The 12,179-nt window shown below is 39.9% G+C and overlaps 1 protein-coding gene across 1 annotated transcript in view; it reads left to right on the top strand.

The window, feature by feature from the left end:
- PTPRN2 (protein tyrosine phosphatase receptor type N2) overlaps positions 1–12,179 on the top strand; it is a 493,407-nt gene that overhangs the window by 325,516 nt on the left and 155,712 nt on the right. The window lies entirely within an intron of this gene.

Raw genomic sequence — 12,179 nt, 5'->3', positions numbered from 1 at the left:
TCTTCAGGTGGAGAAACTAAAAAGCTATTGATCTCTCGTTCATTAACAATCCTATTACAGTTTTGCCAGACGAGTTTCCTAACACCCTGTCGAAATTCTCTCTTTCATGCCTGTAATACATCTGCATACTTGCCAGTATTAGCCCTGTAGGATAGTATGACATTTTTGACTTTCTGTCTTAAACTCTTGTGCAATCTTGTTCTGTGGTATTTACCCATATCCAGGAGTAGTTGCATATCAGCACTTAGTAGGAGAATCCCTAGACACACTTGAGTTGTACAAATGTTAAGGCCCCACATTTACAATAAATATTCTAACACTCATGCAGTATTAATAATACAAATTCATAATATTTATAATACATCCCAGGGGAGAGGAAGGGAGGAGGTTCACTTGACTGTATTGCACATAATTTCAAAAAGATTTGGAAACAGCTGCTTTCTTCCCTTGCTTGTGGCAGCTGATGGATGCTGCGGCCCCTGGAGACGGCGCTTTCTGACATCAGAGTCCCTCGGGATGCAGGGAGCCTCGTGGTACCCCGCTCCGCGTGAGCTGATGGAAGCGCAAGTCATTAGGACTGTAAGAATCGTAGTGGCAGGCAAGCTAGTGCAACTCATTGCCAAATCTGATGATAATTTCACTGCAAAAAGTTTATTGGAAGAAAATGGTTAATGAGTCATACCTATTGAAAAACAGTGAGTCATTCTTATTTCCCTGAGGAAGATAAATTGCACTTGTATCAGTAACAAATCAGAACATCAGTCATTTTTGAGAGCAAATCTCTGTGACTAGATGTGTATTTTTATTCTGAGTTCTTATGTTAGATGAGCCCAAGTCTCAGCTCTGCTGTCTTTATATTTTAAAAATAGTAAAGATACAACAATCAGTGAATTGTCCCTTTGAGCTATTAGGACTAAGGTTTATGGAAAAGATAGATAAATGGAGTTAGAGCTTCTGTCCTTTGAAAATCCTATCCTAAATCTATAGGAAATTTCGACTTCAAAAAGGTGACGGGATCATAAACATCCAGCGCATCTGCTGAGTGATCCAGATGAAGATGGTCTGTAGAAGCATGAGTGCAGAACAAATTTGTGGTTTACTGTTTCAAAATACCTGCATCTCTCAGTTTATAGGAAGGGTTTATAATTGTGATAGACACATTATTTCTGGCCTTCTCTAACTTTTGACTAAACAACCTAATTCAAATTATATACGAATATTTTCGGACTTGATAAAACAAAGGTGCTCTGCTAACTACACTCAACACTCACTGCGTGCTCTTTTTTCTTGCCTTCGGTCAGGCCATAGCTCAAGAATTAAGTCCACCTGTAGACAGCATTAGACCTTTGAGCTTTCTTAAGCGGGGCATCTGATGTTCTCCTTTCCTCCTAATCCCCCATTATGCATTGTTGTGTGTTTCCTAAATTAGAGGAGTTGATGTTATATTATTTCTAGCTAAGTTAGTGGGTCTAGTTCAGAATTTTCTTGTGATAATGATTACGATGCGGCAACTCAGTGAGTCTTTCATAAAAGTAGATACTTGAAAAAAGAAATCCAAATTGTAGGGCATCTGGCAAAAGCAGATATAGCTACTGAGTTATCAATGAAATTATAACTCATAGAATAGTTCTTTGTATATAAACATCACAATTAAGGACTAAACCAATGGCCTGTGTAATATTTTATGTAAGAAACACACTAACATGAGTCTGGTTCTTATCTGAAAGCACAATATAGAGCAGCGTCTGCAAAAGGCTCTTACATTATTACTACTGCAAATTCTCCCTTTTCAGATAGTAACAAATTTAAAATCATAGTCACAGAGTTGTCCAGTTTTCTGTATTAAAATTGTATCTGTATTTTGATAGCATTTTAACCTATATAAAATATATTTCTATATTTTTGTGTAAATATTTGTCAGTAACAGATGCAGCTAGCTCAGGTATCTGAAGATGAGCAGATCAATTTGGCTGTTGGTTTTGGAGACAGCTGGATTTCTGTTGCAGCCACAATAGGCAGAGGTATCCCAAAATATGAATGAAGTTACAGCCTACCAACAGAAGTGGTTGAAACTTGAGCAGAGGGATAAGTTGCTCTGAGCTTGAAGCAAAGGTTTTGCAAAGTTCTCTGCCCTTGCTCCTAAGAGATTATAAATATGTATAAATGGATATTAATGTTAATAATGGAGGATAAATCATATAAATGTGGTCTTTTCTCTCCACTTTGTTGTGAAGCAGTGAGCACTGATTCTGTCATTCAGTTAGACAGTTTTCAGAGAGACCTTTGGGGGGAGGAGTGTGGAAGGAAAGAGTTAAGAAAGGTCTCTGCTGGCCAAGAGAAAGATGTTGGATGCTGTTGATATTAATTTTGTTCTTTTTACTCTATTGTATAATGGGAATTTCCTACTTAGCTGGAAAAGACCAAGACACCAGGTTGACATTCTTCACCTCAAATGCCCTGAAAAGCCCCATTTCTGCTGTGTTTGAAGGTCAGTTTTCAGAGAAGTTGTCTGGCTGAACGTTGCTTACCAGAACATCGTGACAGAGTGCTCCATCGCTGTGGAGCTGGGGAACACCCAAGCAGATCCGCTGTCCAAATCCCAGCGGCAGGAGTGCAGCAGGTGCAACTCCTGCAAACAGCTGGGCTGGCTGGGGGTGAGTGGGTAAAGGGGATGAGACCTAAAAAAAAATTTTTTTCTTTATGATTTTTCTGCAAAGACAGCAGGTGTAGAAAGGTGGTATTATTTTTAGGAATTACTATATGCATGTGTGAGTGCATGTGTGCCTTCACAGGGCAGCAAAAAGGTTACCAGATCAGACAGCTGAAAAGGGAGAACCTGCACCAGGCTTTCATCATGGTGATGGTCCTGGAAATGCCTTTTATATCTCCTCAGATCTATCCCTGGGAAAGTCCCTTTGCTCTCATTTTGTGCTAGTCTCATGGCTTAGTGCTTAATGCAGTCCTATAAAAACACAAACCTGCAGTACATGCCTGATTTCAGCTGTAAAGACTTTTGTTCCTATAGTGGCCTCCCTTTGCTGAAAATCTGCTCTGCGTGAGCTTTCTCAGTGTGTAATTACTTGAGGATCTATAGGTAAGACTTTTCAATACTTAAATAACTAGTATATGAAAACTCCATGGTGAGGCCTTTCATAAATCAGAGGAAGCTTTGGTGCAATTGATTTGATGATGCAGTTCACTCTAGGGGCTGTGGATGGTGGAGTCTAATGAAGAATACTGAAAAGGTTACTGAACTTTCTCTGGCTTTATGTGCTTTTTGTCTCAAGGCTGATGCCTGAATGGTACAAACAGCCAAGTTATTAAAATCTGCATATTTTGCTTCTATTTAAAATACAAATGTCGTTATAACGTGATGCAAAACTCAGACAAGCCAGGATAACTGCTTGCAAGGTAGAAGAGATGAAAGGAAAATGTTAGAAATAAGTAACTGCAGCCAAGTCCTTCTACAAAATACATTCTTTTAGGGACAGCTTTAGTATAAGTCAGATCTAACTTGGATTTTTGCATATTACTGCAGTAAGTGCTTGAGGACAAAATGTTAGTTAGACTTATTAGTTAGTAATGGTTGGCCAGAAACTATCAGGCCTGCATTGCCAAAGGGAAAACAGATAATAGTGGACAAATGTGTATTATGAAACAAAATACAAGGTATTTTATACAATACATTTAAACCCTGTCAAGGATGCATCACAGGCAAATGGCTAATGGTAGACAACAATTTTCTGGGTAGCATTTTAACATGAATTTCTCTGAAGCTCTTATTTCTCTGTTGAGAGAGATTAAGCGCGGTGTAACAGTATAGTCAGCCAGCATTCCCACGAAATGTCACTGAGGCCATAGGAAACAGGGCATGTAACCTGGCAAACCTGCAAGCAGCAAAGCATTTCTCTAGTGCATGTGGTTCTGCATTTTCTGCATAGATTTCTGTGTGAGTTTGTCTCTTTCTGCAATGTTTGGAATTAAGTAAAATGTATGATAATGTTAACCTTTTTTTTTTTTTTTTTTTTTTTTTTTTTTTAATTTGGTCAAATGGTCAGATTTCCTTCTGGTTATTTCCTTCAATCTTTCCTTTGTTTTTTGTCAGATAGGCTTATCTAGCTCTGATTTGCTTTAAAAAGTCTTTAGATAACACTGTTAAGCTTATGGCATAAGGGCAAATGCCACTGCACTCACACTGCTTTAATATAGCAATCACATTGTACCATAAATAATGATCTTTTGATAAACTAATTTCAAAATGATGGTGATGACATTGATCTCCTTTCTAAAGTGCTTTAAGATCTACTGATGAGTGTCTCAATGCAAGAAATAGTTTTATTTTGAATTTTTGTACATTTTTTTTATGATAATTTATGTCTATCAGGAAAATTTAGGCTCCAAAGGTTAGTACAAGCTATGGAAAGTCTCTGTTCTGCCATTACCGAGAGTAAGAATGAAAATGAAAGTGTGCAAGACCAACAAAATAACCCTATGTGTGAGCTCCCCCTGCTGCCTGTGACTGCCATTAAATACCAAACGTTTTCCCAGGAACGGTACAGAGCTCATTTAGGAGGTTCAAGGAGAAGCAAACAGGTTGCGAGAAACATAGTAGCTGGCTGACAATTAAATTTATGGAAGAGAGTTGTAAACCTGGGAAAGAATACCTTTTTTTGAGAACTCTAAAATATGTTCCTGAAAGAGAAAACATTTGACAAATTGTACTAAAACTAACAATGTTCCAAGATGTAATTTTTTTTTTCAAATTTCAGCAAAGACAAAACAATACTCAAAATATACAGGACCCTTTGCATTTATACAGCTCTAAAAGAAAGTTTTAATTTCACTTTCTCTTAAAATAATATCTACTAAGATTTTAGCTGTTGATACCAATAGCTGGGCTTGTTTTTACAGAGCAGCAGAGATTTTTATAACGCAAGTGCAGGTGCAAGGATTTCTGTTCTGTGTTCGTTGTGACCTGTTCAGTGGGAGAGGCGAGTGGGACGAGTACCACAACAGGAACTGCAGCTTTGTACCTTCTGCACAAGCGCAAATGTCTCAGCAGGGCAGTGAAGGATCAGGCCCCTTGGGAGATATCCAGGAAAATAGCCACACACTAAAAGAAGTTTTGTTCCTTCAGTGGAAATCAACACTGAAGTAATGCATAGTGGGAGGAGGTGAATTACTCATGAAAATTATCTTTCAAACTAGATGTAAAGTGAAGCATCTGTGGCCAGGGATAAGACCATGACACATTTCACAAAACTGTGGCAGACGATGCATGGATATACTGTTCTATAACTGATGCCAGTAAGAGCCACAGTGTGAGTGTATATTTTCTGTATTGGTAGTTCTGCAGAATGAGGCAGAATGTATTTCCATTTTCCTGCTCTGATTCCTGATGATGAGGAGGAAATGAATTTCTCATCTTGGTCACAATATGAGGGAGATGGGAAGGAATCTCACATCTATCTGCCTGTCTATCTAATATATCCATCTATCCTCTGATGTGCTATGAATGAACTACCGTACAAGAGCTGCAAAGGAATAGATTTAGCCAAGGACAGGCAAAGAAAAGACAAACCATTTACTTTTATGTTAGCCCTAAAAAGCCAATGGAAGGAGAAAAGATAGAGCTAGATTACCTACTACTGCAACACCGGAGGCTGGAAGATGGAGTTGGGGACACTAGAGGGGCAGAAGCAAGCCATGATGCTGCATTCGAGCAGGCTAGAAGAGCTGTCTTTCCTGGGAAGCCTATCCTGAACTGCTGTGTCATTCCCAAAAGGCTACAGACCTTATCTGGAGTTAAGAGATTTGATGATAGACTAACAGAGTAGCAAGAGAACAGTCATTCTCTGAGGGAGTATATAGCAATTTAAGGTAAAACATATGCTGTTTAACTGTCGAAGGGATTAAATTTTACCTGCTTGGAAATTCTGTTTAATGTAGACTTCACATTTTCTTCCAAAGAGTTATCTAGATTTGCTCTACATTGCTAAGTAGTTGCTGTCTATCAGTTTGAAAGCTGCTGAACTTCAGCAGTATGTGACCAAGTGGAATGCTCTAGTATCATACCTGCAAGATGAAAAAGACACTATGACTTTTGTCTGAAAGTCGCTGCTAATATTCATAGGACTTCTGTGGGCTTTGGCTTAGACTAAGCTGTTGTATGCAAGTAAAGAAGCGAGTGTCACTGGTTGGCAAAATTTAGCGTTCCGGTATGTCTTGGGAACCCATTCATGATTTAACTAACATAGTAACTATAAATGAGTTCAGGGTTCTGTAATCTCCTTCAGATGTATTTGCTGTTAGCTGAAAGCCTTGAGATTTTTATGCCATGAAACCCATGGCAATAAAATGTCAAGCTGTCTTACATAAAACTTTCAGCAAATTGGGAATCTATCACAGCTGCTTAAGAAAACTCTTTCAAGGCAACTGTTGACCTTGGATTTATAACTGTCATGTTTTTGACATTCCCTTTCTTATTTAAGGTGTATATTCACTTTGCACTGTCTTCATCACAAATACCAGCTGAGATTGATGAGATCCATCCATTAATTCCAGCTTTTCTTCACGACACACATCTTACGCATCTCTAGCCTGTGCTTTCCATACTAAGTAACAGTGTGAACTCTTGTAAAGGCACTGTAATCAGAGGGATACAAGGAGAATTTGGCCTTTCTAGAAAATACAGCTTAACCTCTTGATTTTTGGATATGATTTCTTTCAGGGGTGCAAAGTGATGATACATCAAGTGAAAGTCACTGGAACTTGTACAAGATTAAGGCACTGGCTAACCCTTTGAAGGGCTGGGTGCAGGGTCCTCCTTGCCTTGCCAGCTTCAGTCTCCAGTAGTCTGTGACATGACTCATGACTTGTTTTGTACCTAGATAATAGTATTGAGTCCAATGTAGTTATTACTCTTCTAAACTTGTCTCAAGCATCTATCCTGAAGCCATGGTGATTAGGCTGAGCTGAAACGGGGTCCTTTTGTCCTACCTGCTGCAGGAAGCATCGCAGAGCATGCATATCAAAAAGGCCTGGTTACTCCTGAATCTGGAGAGGTCACAAACAAGAGGTACAATGCAAAGATCCCAAGCAAAACTGTATAGCTATCAAAAGGCAAGGTATCTTCCTCATTTTAGCCAAATGCTGTTATAAAACAGAGCACTTACTGACACCGTCATCTTAATTGCAGTTCTGAATCTGAAAGACATTTCTGAGATAGGTTCAGTAAAGGATTACAGCTGCTCTAGGTTCATTGAATCTGCTCGTTTTGCTCTCTGACCTGTCAATAAATAATCTTTTGCAAAAGCTGATGGGAGGTGACTACTGTGTTTTTAGCAAGCTAGACATGCTAGTAGTGGCAAAACCCATAAGTGTGCAGTGCAAACACAACGCTGGTTTTAGGAACATCTTCCTCACTTTTCTCTTATGTGAAATAAGGAAATGTCAGATGACCAGAGCACAAAGAGGGCAGGTGTAAGGAAACTCTTTATATGTCACCTTAGTTCATCTATCTGATGTTATTCTGCCTGCCTGCAAAGAGTTAAACAAGACTGCTAGAGGGGAGGAAGGGGAAAAAGGGAAATCAAGCACGGCCTGGAAAGGGTCACTGGTGATAATGATGACGATGCTATTAATTGGGGAAGCCCTCTAGCCTGCCTCCATCTAGCCGGGCAAATTGTAATTGTTCCAGGCTGAACCTGTAATTGCACTCACTACCAAACCAAATAAACATCAAGCTAATGCAAAGAGGCTGGGGCTTACAGAGCTGCCGGAACTGGCCGTGCACAAGCAAAAGGGGCACCAAGAGCAGGCTGCACCATTGCATCTCGCAGCTCAGCAGACTATATGGAGAGTTAGGTAAGGAGGAATATACAGCTTGACATGCTGGTTTTTTGACTCATCAAAGAGGTTTTAAAAGTGCCTGATAAAGTAATGATCCATACTAATATACCACAGAGAACTGGTGGATGCTGCTATGCCATCCGGGCCAGGCAGTGAGGACAGGCAAAGGAAGAGCTAATGTGTGTTACTGTGATATTGGGGCTATTTGGATGGCTTTTTTCTTAGGCCTATCCATGGACAATTAAGATATATTTAAATTTAAGGACTCTCACAAGGATTTTTTTTTAATTTTCTTTTTAGAGGAAAAATGGATATCGGCCTCTCGTGCCTCAGCTGCCACCTAAAAACAAAAAAAAAAGATTTTTTTTTCAACAAAGGGGTAACTTTACAGATACAATTATTTTTTTTTTTCTCAAACTGTATTTTTTTGAGATTTTGGACATCTTTAAGTAGTCTGATGAGAAGGAGAGGAGGTGAGTGGGAGGCAGTAAAAGGAGAATTAAGAGTAAAGAGTATGTCCATTAAACTTCTAATATCATAGCCCTAATCTTGTCACTGGATTCTTGTGTAAGACCCAAGAGTTGTGCTCATTCAGAACCATAGGATAACAGTCAAAAAGTGCCGTATTTTGCTGTGTTTGTGGAGTACACCTGAGAGATTTTTTTTTCGCTCCTAATTTGGACTTCTTATCTCAGGAGTGTTGGCTTTGGTGAGCCTGCCTAGCTCTGCCTGAGCTGAATGCTGGGTGTTGCATATGTGCATAAGCACACAGCAAAAGCTTAGTTATTGTCTATATTATCTCTGTGCACTGGGCTGTGATTTTTCATTTCGCAGCTTTGCCACAAATTGGTGTGCTGAACTGGTGACACAAAGGGAAGGATTTGGACACATATTGGCATGGGTTTCATTAGCCACTGCACTGCCCAGTCTGAGCTGCTTGTACAGATAAATCCTTTATTCTTACCCCAGAAGTAAGCAACAGAATAATTCTTTAGAGGTGTATTTTGTGTAATCTCCATAGTGGGAACAGTCACATCTTATTTCATTTTACAACAGGCACTTTGTTCTGCTGAATGCTTCCCTTCCCGGAAAAGGGGGGATGGGGAAAGCAGCTTTTCTTTGTTTTTTTTTAACTTGTGCTATGTGTCTATGTCAAGTTACACAGAATCATCATACACAAGAATCATTGAATAGATTTGCAGCCTCAAACAGATGAAATTATATTTTGGTTTCACCAGGGCTTCCCTGACCATAGTTTTGATGCCCTTCAGCTTCCATTATTTCAGTGACAGGAAGATCTCTTAATACCTTATGGGATTTTTGGGGATGGGCCAAGTGAAAGGCTGATATCCCTAAAGGATGTTTTCAAACGTGAGGCAGTAGAAGACCTGGCAGGTCAGGGAAACTGAACATCTTGCTAGAAGGGAGAGAACGTAGTGGAGGTGTAATGAAATTAGTGAGAGCTCCAGAATCTGCAGTGCTTTGGATGGTCTCATCTGCCAGTTCTTCTTCTTCTTTCTGGTCATATTTTTTTCTTTTTTTCTCTTTTTTTGTTATCACAGAGAACCTTGTTTACTGTGTTTGCGCAGATACTAACAGCATAAAATGGGAGCTCTGAGGCTGTGGGTCTGTGGACATCACACCTGGCATCAAAGCCAGTATAAGCAGTTCCTGTTCTCTTCCTTTTCATCTCCATCTGTTCATTCATTTATCTCCAACTGTTCACCCCAGGGGTGGCTCCTCTGCTGTGCCACTGCCACTCTTTGCAGGACAACAGATGAACTGGGTGACTGTATCTGAATTAAAAAAAAAAAAAAAAAAAAAAAAAAAAAAAAAAAAGACTGAGTATATCTTTAATTCAGGATTAGGTTTATATGAGGAGAGTTTCCGATGTAGTTCACCACAAAGTCCCACAGACAAGTGGATCACCAGAACTGAGAGATGAGGGCAGGGAGAGAGAACCACTTCAGCCTGTTTTGCCTCCCAGAAATGTGCCCCTGCAACCACGACCTGAAGCGTAGCCAGTAGCAGAACCACAGACGTTATTAGCCGTGTGTCTGAGACCTTCAGGTCCCTTATCTTGGGATGATTGATAAATATGGTACTAAACTTTGCTTTAACACCTTCTCAGAACTGCATAGAAGGTGAATGGGTATTTAGGGATAGAGCTTGGCTTATTGTTATATTCTGCTTTTATACTGCCTTCCTCCCTTCTGTGCAATGTATTCTAATTCCTCTTTATTTATATCCTGTACTTTGTGAAGTTGCCTTTGTCATCTGATTGTTATCCCTTTCCCAGTAATGCAAGAACAAATTTTGGCTTTCTTTGCTGGCTTACCTTTTAACTTCTCTTGTTCCTGTGTTGTTTGCCCTTTTCACGCTGAATGCTGATGAGATACTATTTGGTCTGTCTTCGGCAGTCATTTTCTGGGCAATTTCTTTAAGCAGTGAACACTAATTCCTCCCACTCCTCCAGTGCCATATGGGATCAGATTACCAGATTAAACATGAATCCATTTTTGGATGGCATTTCTGTCCCATGCTAATTCTATTGAAATTATTGAATATCTAGCCAAAAATACTTCCTTCTAAAGACTGGCATAGAGATATTTTCAGGTCAGAACAAGAAGGGCAAAAGGCCATTTTGAAATGTTGTTTCTAACATCTCTACTGCAAAGTTTGCACGTAGGCAAACATACTGCCAACTGGATCGCACATTATTCCTGTTAACAGGAAAACGCAAAACACAAATGCAAAAATATGTTTTTAGCATCTATCCTGCTAAGAAGCATTTCCGATCACAGCTGATCCATGTAATAATTTTGGAAGATGTTTCGGGAGCCTCAGCAAGAAAATGTGGCCCTAGAGCTTGTTTTTGTTGTTCAGACAGTAAAATGGTACACATCTTAGGAGAAGATGCTAGTTCACAGACTGGTATTTGATAGCCGTAGTAGAACTGCATATGTTGAGATGAGAGACACGCTTAAAGGAATAACACTTGTTCTCCTAGCTGAACATTTCTGATGTATTAATATATTGCGGTGGACTGGGGTTGATAGTCACAGAGATGGAGCCTAGTGGTAATGGCATTTTGTGTTATTCTTTCCTGCCAGTTTTATGTTTATTTGGTGAGGTTGAGTAATGCATGGCAGTTTTTGCTTTGGAAGGAAAGACGAATGTACTATACCCAGTCTGTGGCTGAAAGGTTGCTGTCTGATTTCTGCATCCAACCTGCTGGCTCCCATCTCTGCTTCCCAGTAGGGGTTATGGCAAAGTGTAGGGGAATTCCTTCACACCAGAGGCTTCTGGGGGATGTGGGAATATTCCATCAGCCAAAAATGGCATAAATGAGATTTAAAATCATTAGCGTGGCCTCTGCCATTACACTCGCAGCAGATATTGTAAACTTGCAGGATTTAATTCATCATTTCCATTGGTGCAAAATTGGCCGTGACTGCCAAAAAACAATTGACTGTTTCTTCACAGCTGTTTTCTAATTACATGAGAATACTGTGGAGTCTCATGCAGCCGCTCAGCCACGGTGTGGACCTGCCTTCTCTTGAAGAGATCTTTTCCAGCACAGCAACACTTGCTTTCACATGAAATCTACAGCAAAGGCTTCTCGCACACAGGTAGTAGTGGTTCCTCAGGCATGGACAATTCACCTCCTTCCTGGGGAGCTGACTGGTGAGAAGCTGCGTTTTAGAAAAATAACCCTGAAAACATGAAGTCATCTCACATCATGCTGGCATACAGCCCAGAAGCTTGTAAAATACAACTTCATCAAACTGAAACCAAGAAAGGAATAGAACAAAAGAGAAAATGCCATCCGGGCCCCAATTCGTGATGTACCTGTGTTTTGAATGGTGTGTGCAGTTCTTGTTACTCTGTCTCCACCAGAACTACAAGAGCTGCAGAGAAGGCTAACAGCAGGACGGAGCAGTGGAACCGCTTCTGTACAAGGAGAGACTGAATGTACCAAATCTCTTCAGGAGAAATGAGAAGGTCTCCAGGTGCGCATAGTACTGTGAACAACAAAGTTATAGGAAGGTGTATGACATTTTAAATGATAGCGAAGATGCAGAGAGGAGACGATCTTCCCCTTTTATCATAGAACAGGAAGTAGGGAGCGCCTTGAAATTGTCAGGCAGCGGGAAAGCCCTGTTCTTCATAATGCATAATAAATTGAGGGCTTTGTTGCTACCAGATGTTTTGGATACCAGAATCTTAAAGGGGTTTAAGAAATGATTAGACTAATTTAGGACAGAAGATACATCCAAGTTCATTAAATATAATGGTCTGGATACATCTTTCAGTTCAGGAAAATC

Source organism: Rhea pennata, chromosome 2, assembly GCF_028389875.1.
Source record: "Rhea pennata isolate bPtePen1 chromosome 2, bPtePen1.pri, whole genome shotgun sequence".
Taxonomy (NCBI): Eukaryota; Metazoa; Chordata; class Aves; order Rheiformes; family Rheidae; genus Rhea; species Rhea pennata.
Note: the sequence above shows the minus strand (reverse complement) of the source record. Positions and strands in the feature narration are given on the sequence as shown.